Source organism: Somniosus microcephalus, chromosome 18 (genome assembly GCF_052327205.1).
Source record: "Somniosus microcephalus isolate GS21.2 chromosome 18, FLI_Smic_1.0, whole genome shotgun sequence".
Classification (NCBI taxonomy): Eukaryota; Metazoa; Chordata; class Chondrichthyes; order Squaliformes; family Somniosidae; genus Somniosus; species Somniosus microcephalus.
The window spans coordinates 10,621,289-10,643,052 of record NC_141004.1 but is presented as its reverse complement, the minus strand read 5'-3'; the positions used below and the strand labels follow the sequence as shown (position 1 = coordinate 10,643,052).

Genomic DNA, 21,764 nt, shown 5'->3' with positions numbered 1-21,764 from the left:
GGACGTCTGGTGGTCGTGAAAGGCGCTATAGAAATGCAAGTCTTTATTTCTAGTTCAATCCTATCTTCACCCAAGATACACACACAGACACACACACACAGACTTACATGTGGAACCTTCTAGAGCAAGTCGCTGCAGGAGTGGAGGTCCGGGCATTTCACACCTTCAGGGTACGGAGGGCAATTGCACAACCCCCATCTGAGATGATCTTAACTCTGCACAGACCGAGGATTAACATAGAAAACATAGAAAAATAGGAGCAGGAGTCGGCCATTCGGCCCTTCGAGCCTGCTCCGCCATTCAATATGATCATGGCTGATCCTCTATCTCAATACCATATTCCTGCTCTCTCCCCATACCCCTTGATGCCTTTTGTTTCTAGAAATCTATCTCCTTCTTAAATATATTCAGTGACTTGGCCTCCACAGCCTTCTGTGGTAGAGAATTCCACAGGTTCACCACCCTCTGAGTGAAGAAATTTCTCCTCATCTCAGCCCTAAATGTCCTACCCCGTATCCTGAGACTGTGACCCCTCATTCTTGACCCCCCAGCCAGGGGAAACATCCAGTCTGTCTAGCCCTGTCAGAATTTTATACGTTTCAAAGCTGAGATCTGCCGGTCGCTATGGCTGAGTGGGAGCGCTGTTTGTAATAAGTAATCTCTGCGGGGAAGTGCAGTTGAGCGTGAACCCCTTGATCAGCACGAGACGTGACATTTCAGCTTCTCACATAAGCGCGCACAGTCCCGACAGAGGGAAGTGTTCCATTAGTCCTTTTAACATGTCAGCTCAGCTTTATTTGGTAGGACTATCACAGCTGCCTCGGATGGCTGTTGGGTCAGGTCCAACTCAGGATCATAATCAAGGCCAGGAGTATCCTCATGGGCCATAGAGGCATGTCTAATGAAGCCTTGGGGGCGACATGTAGGGTTTAAAGCCATGCCTGGCCTTCAGTGTCAGCTGTGGCTCAGTGGGTAGCACCCTCGCCTCTGAGTCAGAAGGTTGTGAGTTTGGACCACGTAAAGCACTATCGGGCCCTGCTCTCGTCTGTCAACATTGCTCACTATTCCAGAATCATTCTGGAATGCAAAGATAAACCCCGGCTCCTATTCTCCACTGCTAAGCATCTTCTTAAACCCCTCTCCCCTGTCTCCTCCACCCTCGCCTCCGATAACAAGTGCGAGGAGCTCATGGACTTCTTTGTCTCTAAGATTGAGACCATCTGTTCACTTCACTTCCTTCCCCTAGCCCACCGGGCCAAACTTCCTCTAAGGTTCCCCCCCCCCCCGCCCTAGCCCTGAACTCACATCTTTCTCCAGTTTCTCTCCGGTCTCCCCTCATGACCTCTCCGCACTCATCTTCTCCATGAGACTCACTTCCTGCTCCCTCGACCCTATTCCCACCAAACTACTGACCACCCAACTTCCTTTTCTGGCTCCCATGTTAGCTGACATTGTTAACGGTTCTCTCTCCTCAGGTACTGTCCCCCTTCCCTCAAATCTGGCGTCAGCACCCCTCTCTTCCGTCCTCGCAAACTACCACCCCATCTCCAGCCTCCCTTTCCTCTCCAGAGTCCTTGAACGTGTTGTCGCCTCCCAAATCCGTGCCCATCTTTCCCGCAACTCCATGTTTGAATCCCTCCAATCAGGTTTCCGCCCCTGCCACAGTACCGAAATGGCTCTCATCAAAGTCACAAATAACATCCTTTGTGTCTGTGACAAAGGTAAACTATCCCTCCTCCTCCTTCTTGACTTGTCTGCAGCCTTTGACACGGTTGACCACGCCATCCTTCTCCAACGCATCTCCACCATTGTCCAGCTGGGTGGGACTGCACTCACCTGGTTCCATTCTTATCTATATAATAATCATTGCCAGAGAATCACCTGCAACGGCTTCTCTTCCTGCTCCCGCATCGTTACCTCTGGTGTCCCCCAAGGATCTATCCTTGGCCCCCTCCTATTTCTCATCTACATGCTGCCCCTTGGTGACATCATCCACAAACACAGCGTCAGTTTCCACATGTACGCTGACGACACCCAGCTCTACCTCACCACCTCTTCTCTCGACCCCGCCACGGTCTCTAAATTGTCAGACTGCTTGTCCGACATACAGTTCTGGATCAGCAGAAATTTTCTCCAATTAAATATTGGGAAGACCGAAGCCGTTGTTTTCGGTCCTCGCCACAAACTCCGTTCCCTAGCCACCGACTCCATCCCTCTCCCTAACATCTGTCTGAGACTGAACCAGACTGTTCGCAACCTTGGTGTCATATTTGACCCTGAAATGAGCTTCCGACCACATATCCGCAGCATAACTAAGACCGCCTATTTCCATCTCCGTAACATCGCCCGTCTCCGCCCCTGCCTCAGCTCATCTGCTGCTGAAACCCTCATCCATGCCTTTGTTACCTCTAGACTTGACTATTCCAACACACTCCTGGCTGGCCTCCCACATTCCACCCTACGTAAACTTGAGGTCATCCAAAACTCGGCTGCCCGTGTCCTAACTCGCACCAAGTCCCGTTCGCCCATCACCCCTGTGCTCGCTGACCTACATTGGCTTCCGGTTAAGCAGCGCCTCGATTTCAAAATTTTCATCCTTGTTTTCAAATCCCTCCATGACCTCGCCCCTCCCTATCGCTGTAATCTCCTTCAGCCCCACAACCCCCCGAGATATCTGCGCTCCTCTAATTCTAACTCTTGGGCATCCCTGATTATAATCGCTCAACCTTTGATGGTCGTGCCTCCTGTTGCCTCAGCCCTAAGTTCTGGAATTCCCTGCCTAAACCTGTCCGCTTCCTCCTTTAAGACGTTCCTTAAAACCTACCTCTTTGAACAAGCTTTTGGTCAACTTATTTATCCTTATGTGGCTCGGTGTCAAATTTTTTGTCTTATAACACTCCTGTGCAGCGCCTTGGGACGTTTTACTACGGTAAAGGCGCTATATAAATACAAGTTGTTGTTGTTGTTGTTGTGTCCCACTCCAGAGACTGGAGCACAAAAAGCTAGGCTAACACTCCCAGTGCAGTGCTGAGGGAGCGCCGCACTGTCGGAGGAGCCGTCTTTCGGATGAGACGTTAAACCGAGGCCCCGTCTGCTCTCGCAGGTGGATGTAACGATTTCGAAGAGGAGCAGGGGGAGTTCTCCCCGGTGTCCTGGGGTCAATATTTATCCCTCAATCAACATCACCAAAAAAAGACAGATGATCTGGTCATTATCACATTGCTGTTCGTGGGAGCTTGCTGTGCGTTACTTGGCTGCCGCGTTTCCTACATTACAGCCATGATCTCATTGAATGGTGGGGCAGGCTCGAGGGGCCGAATGGCCGACTCCTGCTCCTATCTCTTATGTTCTTATGTGGCTCGGTGTCAAATTTTATTTGATAATCACTCCTGTGAAACCCCTTGGCACATTTTACTACGTTAAAGGCGCTATATAAATGCAAGTTGTTGTTGAGCCAACATACCCACCTCTATTATCCTTTAGTTGACAAAATCCTACCTGAATTCCCTAATTTGTAGTTTGTATTCCATGAGATTTGAACCTGTCACTATGGTGACCAATTTGTTTGGATTAATTTAATCGGTTTTCTTTGTAATTTCGAAAACTTCAGTCACGTCACCTCCAAGTCTCTTTTCCAAAGTAAACAAGCCCCAACATCCTGAACCTTTCCTCATATTAAACTCGCGCGCTCTAAAACGATCTTTGTTGCTTATCTCGGTAAGAAAGAGCTTGTATTTAGACAACACCTGCCCGCGTTTCTCAGCAGCATCGCAAACGCTTTGCATAGAGTGAATTATTGTGCAGCTGTTGTCATTATGCGAGCAGTCATTTTGCGCACAGCAAGATACCACAAATGGCTCATGGGGAATCAAGGAATATGGAGATCGGGCGGGAAAGTGGAGTTGAGGTTGACGATCAGCCATGATCTTATTGAATGGCGGAGCAGGCTCGAGGGGCCGTGTGGCCGACTCCTGCTCCTATTTCTTATGTTCTTACTCAAATCCTCTTGTAATAAAAGCCAACATACCATAAGGAGATATTAGGGCAGGTGACCAAAAGCTCGGTCAAAGAGGTAGGTTTTAAGGAGCGTCTTAAAGGAGGAAAGAGAGGTAGCGAGGCGGAGAGGTTTAGGCAGGGAATTCCAAAGCTCAGGGCCCAGGCAACAGAAGGCATGGCCACCAATGGTGGAGCGATTATAATCAGGGATGCTCAAGAGGGCAGACTTAGAGGAGCGCAGATATATCGGGAGGGGGGTGGTTGTGGGGCAGAAGGAGATTACAGAGATAGGAAGGGGCGAGGCCATGGAGGGATTTGAAAACAAGGATGAGAATTTTGAAATCGTGGCGCTGCTTAACTGGGAGCCAATGTAGGTCAGCGAACCTTTGAGAAGGGATGGAATTTTCAAGCCTAATGATTTTTTTCTCTTTTCCTCAAATTTGTTCAGTTCTTATTTCCAGCACAGTATAAGTTTGAAGAGGACATCTTTGAGCCAAACATCCATTTTCAGATGACGGAACAGTTAGTGCATCCACACAGGGGTTTCTAGGAATAGTTGGATTCGTCTAATTATTCACAACACTACAATGATGTAATTGAGGAGCCACGACTGACTCTTGCGCTAACTCCATTTAACAGAAGCCTGCTCAGCAATAAAAACATTCAAACCCCATTGAACCAGAGGACAGAAGATGCCAATTATGTAACAAGCGCTAGAGTGTGGAGCAACATGACAATGTCTAGCTCGAAAATACAACACAGAATTAGTGCTTAACGGTTTGATAATAGTCCTGGTTGTGGTGCTCAGCTGTGGCTAAGTAAGTAACACTCTCACCTCTGAGTCATGGAGGTTGTGGGTTCAAGTCCCACTCCAGAGACTTGAGCACAAAAATATCCAGGCCGACTTTCCCAAGGCAGCACTGAAGGAGCACTGTGCTGTCGGAGAGTGCCGTCTTTTGGATGAGACATTAAACCGAGGCCCCGTCTGCCGTCCAGCAATGACTGTACTTCATTGGTTGTAAAATGCTTTGTGACATCCTGAGGTCGTGAAATGACCTTCTTTCTTGCCCAATAAGAAAATCTGTGGCACCCTGATGCCTCGTATTGGTACTGAGCTAGGCAAAGAAAGACTCACATTTCTATAGCGCCTTTCACCACCTCACGACGTCCCAAAGTGCTTTACAGCCAATGAAGTATTTTTGAAGTGTAGACGCTGTTGTAATGTAGGAAACGTGGCCGCTAATTTGCGCACAGCAAGCTCCCACAAACAGCAATGTGATAATGACCAGATAATCTGTTTAAGGTTTAGGTTGAGTCATAAATATTGGTCCAGGACAGAACAGGATGGTGCCATGTTTGATTCACAGACTGTTCCCCAGCCCAATACAGGTCTGACAATTAGCATCGAGTATCCCTGGCCTGGGAGAGGGGCGAAGCACGAGCTGAGCCCCCACTAACCAGTGACTCCTGCTGTAAAGTGCAGGCGTGTGGACTTCATCCCTCCCTCCCTCCCTCCATCCCTCCCCCATCCCTCCCTCCCTCCGTCCCACCCTCCCTCCCCCCTCCATCCCTCCCTCCCTCCATCCGTCCCACCCTCCCTCCCTCCCTCCCTCCATCCCTCCCCCCATCCCTCCCTCCCTCCGTCCCACCCTCCCTCCATCCCTCCCTGAACGATTGCCAGAGACACTGGGCACTTGGGTGAATCACTGGAGAGCAGCTGGTTGATTTTTCATTCTACCCTCGCTCCCCCCGCCCTCTTGTGCCCCCCTCACTCCCCTCTTGCTGCCCCGCCCCCTCGATCCCCCCTGGCTCCCCAGCACCACCCCCTTGTACCCCTATTGCTCCCCTCGCTTCTCCTTTCTTCCCTGCCTCTTCGTTCCCCCTTACTCCCTGCCCCCTCACTCCCCACCCCCTCACTCCCCACCCCCTCGCTCTCCGCCCCCTCGCTCCCCGCCCCCTCGCTCCCCACCCCCTCGCTCCCCGCCCCCTCGCTCCCCGCCCCCTCGCTCCCCGCCCCCTCGCTCCCTGCCCCCTCACTCTCCACCCCCTCACTCCCCGCCCCCTCACTCCCTGCCCCCTCACTCCCTGCCCCCTCACTCCCCAGCCCCCCCTCCGCGCCTGCCCGCTCACTCCCGCCTCGCTGCCCCTTCGCTCCCCACCCCCTCGCTCCCCCCTTGCTCCCCCCTCGCTCCCTGCCCCTACTCGCTCCTCCCTCACTCCCCGCCCCCTAACTTCCCCCTTGCTCCCCCCTCACTCACCACCCCCTCTTCGCACCCTGCCCCCCGCCCCGCTCCCCACCCCTCTCCGCTCCCCACCCCCTCTTAGCTCCCCGCCCCCTCACCCCCCCTTGCTCCTCCCTCCTCCCCCTCTTCACTCCCCCCTGCCTACTGGTACTGAGGCTAATTGAAGTCACCATCCTGTCTGGGATCGGTTATGTCAACATGGACAAGGTGACTAACCCTGGGGTCTCCCTCTCTGCTCCCAGGGGCTCAGTATTAAATCAGCTATCAACTGTTGGGGAATAAACCAAAGATATTTAGTGTATAAAGATCTTGTGGGGCTTCCAAGAATCTGCAACGAAAACAGCACAACTATATTGTCCATTGCTGTCAAGTAATTTCCTGAGAAGCCACCAATCCCGTGACAGCAGCTCCCCTCCCCCACTGTGGCTATTCAGTCCTGCAGAGGTCAGAATTCAGGACCGATTGACAAATTGAGCAGCCTCTGCTTCAGCTTTACATAAAGACGGTTCCTCCAGTGGATCCCTCCCTCCCTCCCTCCCTCCATCCCTCCCCCATCCCTCCCTCCCTCCGTCCCACCCTCCCTCCCTCCCTCCATCCCTCCCTCCGTCCCACCCTCCCTCCATCCCTCCCTCCCTCCCTCCCTCCGTCCCACCCTCCATCCCTCCCCCCTCCCTCCCTCCATCCATCCCTCCCCCCTCCCTCCGTCCCACCCTCCCTCCCTCCCTCCCTCCATCCCTCCCTCCGTCCCTCCCTCCATCCCATCCCTCCCTCCATCCCTCCCCGCCATCCCTCCATCCCTCCGTCCCACCCTCCCTCCCCCCTCCCTCCATCCTCTCCCTCCCTCCATCCCACCCTCCCTCCCTCCGTCCCACCCTCCATCCCTCCCACCCTCCATCCCTCCCTCCCATCATCCCTCCCTCCCTCCATCCCTCCCTCCATCCCACCCTCCCTCCCCCCACCCTCCATCCCTCCCTCCGTCCCACCATCCCTCCCTCCCTCCATCCCTCCCTCCGTCCCACCCTCCCTCCATCCCTCCCTCCCTCCATCCCACCCTCCCTCCCCCCACACTCCATCCCTCCCTCGCTCCGTCCCACCTTCCATCCCTCCCACCCTCCCTCCATCCCTCCCTCCCATCATCCCTCCCTCCCTCCCTACCCAGGCTACAGGCAGCTGCCTCACAGACTCAATCGATGTGCCCTATTCCTACCAGTGGTGTGGGTGGGCGGGCGGGCGGGTGTGGGGAGAGGGGAGGGAGAGTGGGAGGAGAGATATTCAAACACCCCCTGCCCCCCTGCCCCAAAACTCTATCTGTAATATCAGATCACTCGATAGAAACACAGAGACAACGGATGTTCGTCCGGAGCTGAATTCAGCCAGTGGAAGCTGGGTTCATGATTCTTAATGTAGGCCAGAATATTGCAGTGCCTCGTAGGGGTGGGGGAGTTGGGGGAGGGGGGAGTGGGGGATAGGGGAGTGGGGGGATGGGGGAGTGGGGGGGATGGGGGAGTGGGAGGTTTGGGATGGGGGTCTGGGGGGGGGAATCATCCTGTGGTCCAGTTGGGAGGTCTGTCTGTGTGGTTGTTTTATGATAATAGGATACGGATTGGATCTGATAATTCACAGTTAACGCTCTCACATAAAGAATGGTCACTTGGGTGAGATGCTGGGGGTGCCTGTGGACTCACCCCCAGCAAGGATCAAGAGTAGGAGGGGCGAAAATTGGCACGATAAATAAAAACACCAAGTTGAAGCTAATCACTGCATCCTTATTCACCTCATCTCTTTTCCTCTTGGTGTTCGATCTGCGTCCATCACCTCAGATTCTCATAACGAGCACATCAATCTCATTGGGCAGCGAGGATTCTGATAAACTGGGACAGTTAACGCAATGACATTGTCTATTCACACACCATTTGCCCACAGCACACTGACGATAGTGGCCAGAGGGGAGAACAAGATGTGCCTGTTTATTGATGAGCAGATACGAGAGGAGTTTCTTCATCTGTCGCATGCTGCCTGCCAGCTCTTGGCAGTCTCTGTATCAGTCCCAGTACTGACAGTCTCTGTATCAGTCCCAGTACTGACAGTCTCTGTATCGGTCCCAGTACTGACAGTCTCTGTATCAGTCCCAGTACTGACAGTCTCTGTATCAGTCCCAGTACTGACAGTCTCTGTATCGGTCCCAGTACTGACAGTCTCTGTATCAGTCCCAGTACTAACAGTCTCTGTATCAGTCCCAGTACTGACAGTCTCTGTATCAGTCCCAGTACTGACAGTCTCTGTATCGGTCCCAGTACTGACAGTCTCTGTATCAGTCCCAGTACTGACAGTCTCTGTATCGGTCCCAGTACTGACAGTCTCTGTATCAGTCCCAGTACTGACAGTCTCTGTATCAGTCCCAGTACTGACAGTCTCTGTATCGGTCCCAGTACTGACAGTCTCTGTATCAGTCCCAGTACTAACAGTCTCTGTATCAGTCCCAGTACTGACAGTCTCTGTATCAGTCCCAGTACTGACAGTCTCTGTATCGGTCCCAGTACTGACAGTCTCTGTATCAGTCCCAGTACTGACAGTCTCTGTATCAGTCCCAGTACTAACAGTCTCTGTATCGGTCCCAGTACTGACAGTCTCTGTATCGGTCCCAGTACTGACAGTCTCTGTATCGGTCCCAGTACTGACAGTCTCTGTATCGGTCCCAGACAGTGCCAGTACTGACAATCTCTGTATCAGTCCCAGTACTAACAGTCTCTGTATCAGTCCCAGTACTGACAGTCTCTGTATCGGTCCCAGTACTGACAGTCTCTGTATCGGTCCCAGTACTGACAGTCTCTGTATCGGTCCCAGACAGTGCCAGTACTGACAGTCTCTGTATCGGTCCCAGTACTGACAGTCTCTGTATCGGTCCCAGTACTGACAGTCTCTGTATCGGTCCCAGACAGTGCCAGTACTGACAGTCTCTGTATCGGTCCCAGTACTGACAGTCTCTGTATCGGTCCCAGTACTGACAGTCTCTGTATCGATCCCAGTACTGACAGTCTCTGTATCGGTCGCAGACAGTGCCAGTACTGACAGTCTCTGTATCGGTCCCAGACAGTGCCAGTACTGACAGTCTCTGTACCTGATCCCAGACAGTACCAGTACTGATAGTCTCTGTATCAGATCCCAGACAGTCCCAGTACTGACAGTCTCTGTATCGGATCCCAGACAGTCCCAGTACTGACAGTCTCTGTATCGGTCGCAGACAGTGCCAGTACTGACAGTCTCTATATCGGATCCCAGACAGTCCCAGTACTGACAGTCTCTGTACCTGATCCCAGACAGTGCCAGTACTGACAGTCTCTGTACCTGATCCCAGACAGTGCCAGTGCTGACAGTCTCTGTATTGGATCCCAGACAGTGCCAGTACTGACAGTCTCTGTATCGGATCCCAGACAGTGCCAGTGCTGACAGTCTCTGTATCGGATCCCAGACAGTGCCAGTACTGACAGTCTCTGTATCGGATCCCAGACAGTGCCAGTACTGACAGTCTCTGTCCAGTCCTCGAGGAAAGTTAGAAAAATGTTCAACCGCCAACGCTGATTCCAGTGACTGCTCCACCAATCCAGCCATCGGCAGCCCATCCACTCCTTTAAACATTCACTCCCTCCACCCCCGGCGCACCATGGCTGCAGCGTGGACGATCCACAGGATGCACTGCAGCAACTCGCCAAGGCGAATGTGAGCGAAACAAGAGCTTCTATCCCGTGCGTGGGTGGGACTAACAGCCAAAACTGGATGGCGGGGGTGGGGGAGGAGATTAGGAGGGAGGTTGGGGGAAGATTATGGGAAGGATCTGTAGGAGGATTGGGACAGGATTAGATGTAAAGATTGGGAAAGGATTTGAGGCAGCATTCAGAGGAAAGGTTGGAGCAGGATTCAGGAGGAAGATGAGGATCTGGGTTGGGGAAAAATTGGAGGAAGTTTAGGAGGAAATATTGTGGGAACATTGGGCGAGGATTAGGAGGAACTACTGGGGGCAGGGTTGAGGAAGATTTGAAGGAAAGGCTGGAGCCGGGTTGGGGAGGATCGGGGGGAGGATGGGGGTGGGTTCATAGTTCAATACCATTCGGAGACAATGGCCCGGATTTTGTGGTCAATGACATGAATCAATCATTCATGAAAGAAAGACTTATGAAATAATACTGAGCAGCCTACGGGTGGCACTGTCCAGGGAGAGTATAAATACTCGGGCACGGGCCCAGCTTGCGCAGGACATTCTTAACAGGAACTAGTGAAGGACACAACTAGACCGCCATGTTGTAAAACAGTTGATTAAAGCTTTGTTTAACGCTTAGACCAAGTGCCGAGTAGTTTTCTTACGTCAGTCAGCAGCGAAGGAACAGCGCACAACGTTTATTACGCTTACAGCTGCCCACAGACTTTTCGTGAGCTTCTGCGCAGCAACGTACGGTAATTAGAGATCCATTTCAGTGTGACACTCTACAAGGACATCTGTGAGCAGGGCAAGCAATGGCGTGGCTCTTCAACCAATCAGATTGAAGAATCTTCACTGAAACCCGCAGAGTCTAAACCAGGAACTGTAAGTTCGAATATTGGATTCATTGTAAAATCATGTACAGAAAGCGAAATAGAGAGAGGGAAAGAAAGATGGGATTAAGAGAGAGAGAGAAATAAGAGACAGAAAGAAAATGTACAAAAAAAGTTTTAATTTTAATTTTAATTTTTTTTGAAATCTCCAACAATAATTAAAATCTGAAGGAATGAGACTCCACACTTGTAAAAGTAAGTTTTCAGTGCCAGAGAGGTTGCTTGGCAGTAATTAAGACTTACCATGCCTTTAAAAATTCACTTACCCTTGAATGACCAGCCCTAACTTTTTCTGGCGTGTTTCGTGGGAATCTAGTGGGTAAATTCATGCGTTTAAATATCGAGTCTCTCGGCAAGGTACCGGTGTAGCGAAGCTTGTGGAGGAGCAGGGCAACTTGGACCGCAACTTCCTGATTTCCGCGTTTAACTGCGCATGTGTGGACTCCGGGAGTCACTGTCCGATTTACTCCATAATAGCGGTGAGCGCTGATAGCCTCACCGTTATTGTTAACGCAAAAATTCGGCCCAGCGTAAAGCCAAACGTGTCCCGTATTGATCCACACCACGTGATACAAAAACACATCACCTTCCATCGGAGCCCTCCATTTCTGGTGCTGATTCCCTCGCTCGTAACCCTTTGGATATTCATGAGCTTCATTGCGTGCTGAACCTGAGATTCATTTATCAGAATGATTAATCGTATTGTCACACAGACGCACACAATTACACACAAATGGACTTCATGCATTCTAACAGGCCGCTAACTCAAATATTTTGCATTTGAGTTCAAAGTGGGAATAAAATTAATTTTCGGGCTGATTCTGAAGTTGCTGAAATGGTGACAGACACGACAAAGCATTATAGGGCTTGCTCGAGAATCGTCAATCAATCTTACCGTGTCTGAGAGCAGTGAGGGCTTTTTAAACAGTGAATACTCATTATCCAGCGAGCTGGTTGCTCCAGGTCAGATTCAGATTCACTGCACTATTCACTCCCAGTTTTTGGCTTGTGAGTGAAAAGAAAAGACTTGTATTCACACAGCACGTCCTCAGGACATCCCACAGCACTTCACAGCCGAAGAACAGCTTTTGGAGTGTAGTCATTACTCTGCAAAGACCTGCATCAGCCAGTTTGCGCACAGACCCGCGCCGCTTTAGCCATTTTAAAAATTAGATTTGATTTTCCTACCATCTTTGAGCCCCACAGGTGTCAGCCGTGGGGCTCAGTGGGTAGCACTCTCTCTCGCCTCTGAGTCAGGAGGTTGTGGGTTCGAGCCCCACTCCAGAGACTCGAGCACAAAATCCAGCCTGACACTCCCAGCGCAGTGCTGAGGGAGCGCTGCACTGTCGGAGGTGCCGTCTTTCAGATGAGGCGTTAAACTGAGACCCTGTCTTCCCTCTCAGGTGGAGATAGAAGATCCCACGGCACTATTTGAAGAACAATGGGATTCTCCTGGTGGCCAATATTTATCCCTCAACCAATACCGATAAAACAGATTATCTGGTCATTATCACATTGCTGTTTGTGGGAGCTTGCTGTGCGCAAATTGGCTGCCACGTTTCCTACATTACAACAGTGACTACACTTCAAACAGTACTTCATTGGGTGTAAAGCGTTTTGGGATGTCCTGAGGTTGTGAAAGGTGAGTGGGGGTATGTGTATATATAATATGATGAAAGGTCATCGACCTGAAACGTTAACTCTGTTTCTCTCTTCACGGATGCTGCCTGACCTGCTGAGTTTCTCCAGCATTTTCTGTTTTTATTTCAGATTTCTAGCATCTGCAGTATTTTCTTTTTGTATATATGTGTATATATAATGTGTGTGTGTGTGTACGGGGTAGGATTCTGTGTGTGTGTTTTTCAAACGCTATTTGTGCAATGTGTTTGACACAGTTTAAACAGCAACACTCACAGGCAATCGAGAACAGGGTGACTAACCAGGAGGGGTTGATCCAGAAACTAAGGTGAGTGATTGGGCCAACTGGCCCTTTGAATGCAGTCGCTGGCAGTGACTGCAGCCTTCATTTCTCACCTCAGTCACTCTGCTACAATATGCATGAAACAAGTCTGCTCGGGATGGAATGTGAAACAGATTAGGATGACCGGCCGTAAAAAGTTGACGATGTCTATTAATCATTTCACCGCCGAGAAATTTCACTTTTGGAAAAATTAATTTTTGGGCCTGAAGGCTATTTAGGTCTGGCACCTCGTCATCGCTCGAAAACACCTGCAGCCGAATGAGCGGCTGGTAAAGAAGGACCTGCCTGATCAGTGGGGTTGCAGCGCGCATCAACAGCGTTAATTCATCAGCACTGCCAATGTTCGGACAAACTCGAGCTATTCAGTCACAAGCCTCGAGCCAGGTACGTGGCGCTCGGCCTTGCTCCCATTTACTTTCTAACCCAGCTCCCTTACCCAAGGGTAATTTGGACTGAAGAAGAATTAGGCCTCAGCTGTGCCTTTGTTACCCCCAGACTCGACGGTTCCAACGCTCGCCAGGCCGGCCTTCCATCTTCCACCTGGGTGTCCTTGTACACGAATCACTGAAAGTTAACGTACAGGTACAGCAAGCAACTAGGAAAGCAAATGGTATGTTGGCCTTTATTACAAGAGGATTTGAGTATAAGAGTAAAGACGTCTTACTGCAATTATATAGGGCCCTGGTGAGACCACACCTGGAGTATTGTGTACAGTTTTGGTCTCCTTACCTAAGGAAGGATATACTTGCCATAGAGGGAGTGCAACGAAGGTTCACCAGACTGACTCTTGGGATAGGGGGATTGTCCTGTGAGGAGAGATTGAGTAGACTAGGCCTATATTCCCTAGAGTTTAGAAGAATGAGAGGTGATCTCATTGAAACATACAAAATTCTTACAGGGCTTGACAGGGTAGATGCAGGGAGGATGTTTCCCCCTGGCTGGGGAGTCGAGAACCAGGGGTCACAGTCTCAGAATAAAGGGGTCGGCCATTTAGGACTGAGATGGGGAGAAATTTCTTCACTCAGAGGGTGGTGAATCTTTGGAATTCTCTACCCCAGAGGGCTGTGGAGGCTCAGTCATTGAGTATATTCAAGACAGAGATCGATAGATTTTTGAATATTAAGATAATCAAGGGATATGGGGATAGTGCAGGAAAGTGGAGTTGAGGGAGAAGATCAGCCATGATCTTATTGAATGGTGGAGCAGGCTTGAAGGGCCGAATGGCCGACTCCTGCTCTTATTTCTTATGTTCTTAAGATCCACCCTATGTAAACTTCAGCTCATCCAAAACTCGGCTGCCCGTGTCCTAACTCACACCCAGTCCCGTTCACCCATCACCCCCTGTGCTCACTGCCCCGTGTCCTAACTCGCACCCAGTCCCGTTCACCCATCACCCCCTGTGCTCACTGACCCGTGTCCTAACTCGCACCCAGTCCCGTTCACCCATCACCCCCTGTGCTCACTGACCCGTGTCCTAACTCACACCCAGTCCCATTCACCCATCACCCCCTGTGCTCACTGACCCGTGTCCTAACTCGCACCCAGTCCCGTTCACCCATCACCCCCTGTGCTCACTGCCCCGTGTCCTAACTCGCACCCAGTCCCGTTCACCCATCACCCCCGTGCTCACTGACCCGTGTCCTAACACACACCCAGTCCCGTTCACCCATCACCCCCTGTGCTCACTGCCCCGTGTCCTAACTCGCACCCAGTCCCGTTCACCCATCACCCCCTGTGCTCACTGACCCGTGTCCTAACTTGCACCAAGCCCCGTTCACCCATCACCCCCTGTGCTCACTGCCCCGTGTCCTAACTCACACCCAGTCCCATTCACCCATCACCCCCTGTGCTCACTGCCCCGTGTCCTAACTCGCACCCAGTCCCGTTCACCCATCACCCCCTGTGCTCGCTGACCCGTGTCCTAACTCACACCAAGTTCCGTTCACCCATCACCCCCTGTGCTCACTGCCCCGTGTCCTAACTCACACCCAGTCCCGTTCACCCATCACCCCCTGTGCTCACTGACCCGTGTCCTAACTCGCACCAAGCCCCGTTCACCCATCACCCCCGGTGCTCACTGCCCCGTGTCCTAACTCGCACCGAGTCCCGTTCACCCATCACCCCCCTGTGCTCACTGCCCCGTGTCCTAACTCGCACCAAGTCCCGTTCACCCATCACCCCCTGTGCTCACTGCCCCGTGTCCTAACTCACACCCAGTCCCGTTCACCCATCACCCCCTGTGCTCACTGACCCGTGTCCTAACTCGCACCCAGTCCCGTTCACCCATCACCCCCTGTGCTCACTGCCCCGTGTCCTAACTCACACCCAGTCCCGTTCACCCATCACCCCCTGTGCTCACTGACCCGTGTCCTAACTCGCACCAAGCCCCGTTCACCCATCACCCCCGGTGCTCACTGCCCCGTGTCCTAACTCGCACCGAGTCCCGTTCACCCATCACCCCCCTGTGCTCACTGCCCCGTGTCCTAACTCGCACCAAGTCCCGTTCACCCATCACCCCCTGTGCTCACTGCCCCGTGTCCTAACTCACACCCAGTCCCGTTCACCCATCACCCCCTGTGCTCACTGACCCGTGTCCTAACTCGCACCAAGCCCCGTTCACCCATCACCCCCGGTGCTCACTGACCTACATTGGCTCCTGGTCCGGCAACACCTCGATTTTAAAATTCTTATCCTCGTTTTCAACTCCCTCCATGGCCTCGCCCCTCCCTATCTCTGTAACCCCTTCCAGCCCTACAACTCTCATCCAATTCTGGCCTCTTGTGCATCCCCGATTTTAATTGCCCACCATTGGCGGCCGTGCCTTCAGCTGCCTGGGCCCTAAGCTCTGGAATTCCCTCCCTAAACCTCTCTACTTCTCTTTCCTCCTTTAAGACGCTCCTTAAAACCTACCTCTTTGACCAAGCTTTTGGTCACCTGTCCTAATGTCAGCTGTGGTTCAGTGGGTAGCGCACTCGCCTCTGAGTCAGAAGGTTGTGGGTTCAAGTCCCACTGCAGGGACTTGAGCACATGAAGCTAGGCTGACACTCCCAGTGCAGTGCTGAGGGAGCGCTGCACTGTCGGAGGTGCCGTCTTTCAGATGAGACGTTAAACCGAGGCCCCGTCTGCTCTCTCAGGTGGACGTAAAAGATCCCACAGCACTATTTCAAAGAAGAGCAGGGGAGTTCTCCCCGGTGTCCTGGGGCCAATATTTATCCCTCAACCAACATCACTAAAACAGATTATCTGGTCATTATCACATTGCTGTTTGTGGGAGCTTGCTGTGCGCAAATTGGCTGCCGTGTTTCCTACATTACAATAGTGACTACACTTCAAAAAGTACTTCATTGGCTGTAAAGTGATTTGGGACGTCCGGTGGTCGTGAAAGGCGCTATAGAAATGCGAGTCTTTCTTTTCTGTGGCTCGGTGTCAAATTTGTTGTTTTATAATACTCCTGTGCAGCGCCTTGGGACGTTTTACTACGTTAAAGGCGCTGTATAAATACAAGTTGTTGTTGTTGTATATAAATACAAGTTGTTGTTGTTGTATATAAATACAAGTTGTTGTTGTTGCTCTTAGCTCCGATTTACATTAATAAACCATCTCCCTTATCCCAGGGGTAGAATCCAGACTTTCGTTAGTCTCCGTCTTGTGACCTCGCACCAAATCTAACTACTTTAATTTTGTACAAACTCACTATTCCATGAAGACTGGAATGTTTGCCCAAAGCAAGAAAGCTTTTTACTGACTCCCCTGATGGACCAGTGTGGAAATGCATTCCCCGCTGTGGTATGAAGGCAGAGGGAACGGGAAGATCCCAGCTTCCAGCCCCAGTCTGTGTTGGGCTAGCGGGGAAGAGGATCAGCGAGGGTTCCTGCTCCTGAATGCAAACCAGTAACCCCGCTGGAGAGTGCGGGCTTGAGGGTCAAATGGGGAGAGCTGTGGGTTCGGCTGTAATAAACCCTCCCCCGGTTGAATGGCCGGCCAACACGCTGTCGGCCATGTCGCTGAGCCTCTTGTAGAGTCTGCGGTCTCAAGAGAGAGAGGAGAGAAACAAACTGCAATACAAGGGGAGGAAGTGATGCTTCAGCTGTACAGGGCCTCAGTCAGACCCCACCTGGAGTGTCTGTGTTCCGTTCTGGGCCCCGCTCCTCAGGAAGGGTATATCGGCCTTGGAGGGGGAGCAGCGCAGATTCACCAGAGTGATACTCGGGGCTAAACAGGTTAAATTATGAGGGCAGGTTGTATAAATGTGGCTTGTACTCCCCTGGAGTCCAGAAGATTGAGGGGTGATCTGATCGAGGTATTCAAAATGATGAAGGGATTCAATAGGGTAGATACAGAGAAACTATTTCCTCTGGTGGGGGGAGTCCAGAACAAGAGGACACAATTCTTAAAATTAGAGCCAGGCCGTTCAGGGGTGATGTCAGGAAGCATTTTTTGACAGAAAGGTAGTGGAAATCTGGAACTCTCCCCAAAATATCTGGAGGTCAATTGGAGCTTTCAAGACCGAGATCGGTATGTTCTTGTTGGGTGAGGGTATCGAGGGATATGGAGCAAAGGCGGGTCAATGGAGTTGAGGTACAGATCAGCCATGATCTAACTGAATGGAGGAACAGGCTCGAGGGGCTGAAGGGCCTTCCTGATTTATCTTATCTTCTCTCCTTCTCTTGTGACTTTGGTGATGACCTGCTCTATGGGCCTTGACCCCCCTACTTGATCTGTCCATAAACACTGTAAACTCACAGGGTGACAAGTAACCAGGGGCAACTATCAACTGAGAAAAGCTTGCAGTGAAAAAAAAATCCCATCAGAAAATAAATCTTCATCTTGTCCATGGAGTTATTGAAGGGAAAATAGGGTTCATAAGTTGGTCAAGTCCCTTGAGGACCTTGTTTTGCAAGGTTATTTGCCCCGCTGGGACCTTGAGCTAAGTTATAAATCCTGGCTCAAGTCAACAATGTGCAGAGTGAAAGTTATTGTAATGAAATCAGAACAGTCTGTAGGGAAAGACAATGGTCCGGACACGGGGAATCATGGGTGGCTTTGTGGCAGAGGTCAGGGGCCGGCTGCAGTTTGCATCTGGTTAAACCCTCTCGGTAAGATGCAGTCACCTAAAGCTCCGCTCGCCCAGTGCTAAACCAGACTTGGGACGGTGGAGGAGAGAGACTACGTCTGGAGTCCCAAACTCTGCCCATTCCCGGGTGCTGTGACCGTCCCCCAGGGATGGCCGTGGATCAGCAGCTTTCTAAACCTCACCGCCTCCGTGTGGCTCAGTGGGTGGCACCCTCGCCTCTGAGTCAGAAGGTTGTGGGTTCAAGTCCCGCTCCAGAGAGTTGAGCACAAAAAGTCTAGGCTGACACTCCCAGTGCAGTGCTGAGGGAGTGCTGCACTGTCGGAGGTGCCGTCTTTCATATGAGATATTAAACCGAGGCCCTGTCTGCCCTCTCAGGTGAACGTTAAAGATTCCATGGCACTATTTCGAAGAAGAGCAGGGGGAGTTCTCCCCAGTGTCCTGGCCAATATTTATCCCTCAACCAACATCACTAAAACAGATTATCTGGTCATTATCACGCTGCTGTTTGTGGGAGCTTGCTGTGCGCAAATTAGCTGCAGTGTTTCCTACATTACAACAGTGACTACACTTCAAAAAGTACTTCATTGACTGTAAAGCGCTTTGGGATGTCCAGTGGTCGTGAAAGGCGCCAAAGAAATGCAAGTCTTTCTTTCTTTCTTTCTCTCCCTCTTCCTTTAAGATGCTCCTTAAAACCTACCTAAGTGCAGGGTGGCCACTTATGTCATACCTCCCAGCCATCCTGGTTTAATTGGACATCTCGATATTAATCAGTCAATTTCCGTGTTCTACAGAAAACCGTCCTCATGTCCAAAGGCCTCTCGTTGGATCATTCGGCTCTCAAGGAGGCCATTCGGCCCATCGTCCCTGTGCCGGCTCTTTGAAAGAGCTCTCCACTTTGCCCCAGTCCCTGGCTCTGAGAACGCTTGTAGATTGAAGGGTGTGAATTATCTCGTTGAGCAACATCCAGTTCCATGAAATAGTTTCAGCGTTTCCATCCGGCTCCAGCCAACAACGAACGCGGTAAGATCATGGTTAAAAGAAAGACTCGCATTTCTATAGCGCCTTTCACCACCTCAGGACGTCCCAAAGCGCTTTCCAGCCAATGAAGTACTTTTTGAAGTGTCGTCGCTGTTGTAATGTAGGAAACGCGGCAGCCAATTTGCGCACAGCAAGCTCCCACAAACAAGAATGAGATAATGACCAGATCATCTGGTTTTTTAGCGATGTTAGTTGAGGGATAAATATTGGTCCAGGGCGCTTGGTAGGTGGGAGCGTTACCACAAGCCTCACACAATCACCATCCTGGCAGGTTCTCCTGTCAGTCCTGCTGCTGGCCCTTCCGTCTCTTTGTAGCTCAACCCCCTTCACTCCTCCTCTGTGTCTGTCGGTGGCCAGGGATTCCCAGGAGTCAACGACCGTGTTGCGCTGTTTCAAGTGAATCTGCAACGTGTCCTTGTAGGGCCTTTGTTCATCTGCCAACCACCAGTTCTGCATAAAGCACCTGCTTCAGTAAAAGTCCATCGCAACAGCGTGTGGAATTGTGCCCTCCAGTGGCAAAGTAGCAAACTTCATCTTTTTACTCTATACAGTCTACTTCTCACCGGTCAGGGCTGGGACACTCTCCAACTCTGGCTGGGCCAAGAAATAAAACTGCCCATTACATCAGTGTCAACTTTGGCTCAGTTGATGGCACTCAGAAGGTCAAGAGACTTGAGCACAAAAATCCAGGCTGACACCAGTGCAGTACTGAGGGAGTGCTGCACTGTCGGAGGCGCCGTCTTTCGGATGAGACGTCGAACCGAGGCCCTGTCTGCTCTCTCAGATAAATATAAAATATCTCGCGACACTATTTCCAAGAAGAGCAGGGGAGTTCTTTCCCTCAACCAACATCACTCAAACAGATTAGCTGGTCATTGTCACATTGCTGTTTGTGGGAGCTTGCTCTGCACAAATTGGCTGCTGTGTTTCCTACATTACAACAGTGACTAATCTGATTTTTTTTAGTGATGTTAGTTGAGGGATAAATATTGGCCAGAACACTAGGGAGAACTTCCCTGCTTTTCATCCAAATAGTGGCCGTGGGATCTTTTACATCCACCTGAGAGAGCAGACGGGGCCTCGGTTTAACATCTCATCCGAAAGGCGGCACCTCTGACAGTGCAGCACTCCCTCAGCACTGCACTGGGAGTGTCAGCCCAGATTTTGTGCTTGAGTCTCTGGAGTGGGACTTGAACCCACAACCTTCTGACTCAGGGGCGAGAGAGAGAGTGCTGCCCACTGAGCCACGGCTGACACACAATTTGTGGAGACTCCAGGGCGATTCTGGAGAGTTGGCAACTCTACCCAGCAGCCAATCATGTAGTTGCACTGGCAGGTACCGGGAATAAGGTAGCATCGATTTACCAGAATGATACCCGGACTCTAGGGGGGGAAAATTCAGTTGGTTGCACCTTAAGAGGGCGCTAACGGGACGCAAAGCAACAAGCGCCCGGCCGCGGCACTGCCCACGCCTCCCGCAAAATTCAGCGGGAGGTTAGTGGTGGCGCTAACCAGTAGCGCCCTGCGGCACTGCGCCGCTGGCGATGATGTCATTGGTGTGCGCAGCGCCCCGTTCACGCCCCAGCCATGATCTTCGGGAACGCCCCCTGATTTACTGCCGGACGCTATGTCCGACGGCGTCAGGGGGGCGTACCTGCGGCCGGGGAGGCGCAATTTAAAGGCGAGGTGCGGGGCGGACATTTTTGTTGCTGGCCACCTGCCAGCACCTGCCTGCGCTCCCGCCCCCGGCCTCCTGAACCCCCCCCCCCCCCCGCGGAGTGCCGGCTGCGCTCCAAGAGCCCGGCACTTCTCTTGAGTGCCGGGCTCGTTTGCCTGCACTCCCGATCCCCGGGGGCCCAGCTGGGCCCCAGGTCGCGCTGCACAAGGCCCCTCCCCTTTAAGAAGGGGAGGAAGGCCTGCAATACCGAGGAGCGACGTGCCGCAGCGCCACATAACGCCACAATATTGACTCACAGCGCCCCAAGAGGGATGCAGGGCGCTTCCAGTAGCGCCCCGCTTTCCTCTTGGGGCGCAACCACTCAATTTCCGGCGCGGGGATACTTTTAGCGCCCCGGCGAAGTTAGCGCCCCAATTGGGGTGCTATTCAATTTTTAGCCCTAATTGTTAAATTATGAGGACAGATTACGGAAATTAGGGTTGTATTCCCTGGAATTCAGAAGGTTAAGGGGTGATCTGATCGAAGTTTTCAGGATATTAAGGGGAACTGATGGGGTAGAGAGAGAGAAGCTATTTCCGCTGGTTGAGGATTCTAGGATTAGTGGGCAGAGTCTAAAAATTAGATTTTTATTAAGCAAAGGTATTAAGGGATACGGGCCAAAGGCGGGTATGTGGAGTTAGGTCGCAGATCAGCACAAACTCATTGAATGGCGGAGCAGGCTTGAGGGGCTCAATGGCCTCCTCCTGTTCCTACGTTCCCAAGGTACAGGCCTCTTGCCCAATATCTCAACTCACAGACTCCAAGAAAACCTTGCTTATATAAAAAAATGAGGTTTTAACTAAAACTCGGAGATGCCTGAAGCAAGCTGAGTGTGCTCAGGGCTTCCTCTCTCCGACTCGATTGGACCAGCCAGAGAAACACGTCGAGCTTGGCACGGCTCGGTGGTGCCATCTTGTGGGGGGAGAATGAACTGGGCTCAAAAAGTAAAAGGTTTGAAATTTGAAAAGTTAGTGCGGGCTTGTGAGGACGACACAGGATTATTTCCGCTGGTTGGGGATTCTAGGACTAGGGGGCATAGTCTTAAAATTAGAGCCAGACCTTTCAGGAGTGAAATTAGGAAACACTTCTACACACAAAGGGTGGTAGAAGTTTGGAACTCTCTTCCGC

At 51.6% G+C, this 21,764-nt stretch overlaps 1 protein-coding gene across 1 annotated transcript in view; it reads left to right on the top strand.

Moving 5' to 3' along the window:
- The window catches only part of inka2 (inka box actin regulator 2), a 72,982-nt gene extending 58,673 nt beyond the window's left edge, over positions 1-14,309 (top strand). The window contains exons 2-3 of the transcript XR_015081669.1: positions 13,017-13,191; positions 13,303-14,309. The gene's annotated coding sequence lies outside the window, so the exon portion shown is untranslated. The remainder of the gene's footprint in view (positions 1-13,016; positions 13,192-13,302) is intronic.
- Positions 14,310-21,764: the final 7,455 nt, after the last annotated feature.